Here is a 1,758-nt window from a genome sequence, read left to right on the forward strand (position 1 = left end):
TTAAAAACACTTATTCCCAATGTTAATACTGAACAGCGCTGTCCCCAATGACTTGAAGTCATTATCACTACTACGCGTAACCTATGTCGTAGTGACTGCAGTCTCTTCCTGCCCAAGAGATCCAGACTGACTGCTGACACTTAAAGACTGTCTCCACCAGAAATTTGTGTTCCCTACCATTTGCTTTGCCTAGTAAACAGAGCTCCGTCTCTGCATACGTGTCTGCCGCTAATGCCGTCTCACGGATGAGGCACCACCGTTCCCATTTAACAACCGATTATTTGGACGTCGCTCGTCCCGTGCTTCCTTCTTCTTTATGGCCCATCTCCCTCATAACATTCGAGTTGACGACATTGTTTCCTGATGTGACCCATGCACCTAAATCTAAAATGCCTCAGTTCAGATGAAAAAACACTGTCATCACTCTGTCGTCATGTGGCGATGTCGATCTTCTCCAATTGCTAAGCAATACTGATGGCAGGAGGTAAGTCACTTAGTTGCTCCATTCTGACCCTCCTTGACGTATCAGAAGAAATACCTCTTAGAAACACATCCATTTGTATTCTCTGCCTCATGCAAAATCACTCCATTGGCCTCCGCATTCTGCGTCCTGTCATACGTTTACGAGTTCCGTTTCCTAGCCCCGTCAGAGAAGGATTTAACTCATTCGCTGTGCTTCTGCGACACTCCACTGAGTCTTACACTAAAGAACCCCGCATTGTTCTGCTTGCGATAGAGCTGTATTACACCGTCAACCAGTTCATCAAATGTTTGGATAGCTGCAACTGACAAGAGATGAGACTATATACTGGGCAGTCGGCAATCAGCTCTCATCAATCTGACATTTCTTAAGAAGGGTGGCATATTTATCTTCGTGCTTCCCGCGCGCTCTGCGACATTGGGGATAACTATAACATCATGTGTCCTGGTTTTTCCTCTTCTGCTGCCTCAATACCTGAGTACTCAAAGTTGCATTGTACTCGTACCTAGCCTCTTATGAAACTTTGCTTTGTGACTTTGATGGTATCTTTCGGTTTCCATGATGTCATTGTGCTTCGATTTGTCGCTTATCCCCGTGCGCTTTGATTTTATTTACAGTTTATGTTGCATAGCACTTTAAGTAAACTATATGTTGATTATTGTTGCGAACACTAAAGATAAAATGCGGTTCTCGCTACTGGTTTCTGTAGCTGAAAATTTTAACTTTGTGCCCTGTGATCTATTATGTGGGGATACGCACAACACTAAAAGATTTCCTGCTGTGAATGTATGATCTTTATTTGCATGACTATGTTCTCATAATTCTGATCTGGCTTGTCAGACATTGAACGCTGTATCATTACGGTAACTGGTTACGAAATTAAACATGTCTTTCTCTACTTTCGTGTCTGAAATGCGCTGAAAATTACTCTTATTATACGCACAGAAGTTACAGTATGCGGTGTTTGCCAAACATAAAAGCTGCAGTGAATTTTTTAATACTTGAACACAATTAATTGCCACGGCTAACACGAGAGCATGAAACTAAAAATCAAAATTGAATTTAATATTATTAACCAGGCCAGATTTCAACACAGGAGTCTTTGATATCACACAAGTAAAGTTTTAACACACCGATTTACGTAAATTATTTACGTCACTGATATTGTACTAATAGTTGCCTATGTCCATCTGAAAATAACATAATAAACTTTACAATTTTCCTCTGGGGTCTACGGGAAACTGAAAGAAATAATTTTAATGTACCATTATCTGCCC

This window comes from Schistocerca cancellata, chromosome 6 (assembly GCF_023864275.1).
Source record: "Schistocerca cancellata isolate TAMUIC-IGC-003103 chromosome 6, iqSchCanc2.1, whole genome shotgun sequence".
In the NCBI taxonomy this organism is placed as follows: Eukaryota; Metazoa; Arthropoda; class Insecta; order Orthoptera; family Acrididae; genus Schistocerca; species Schistocerca cancellata.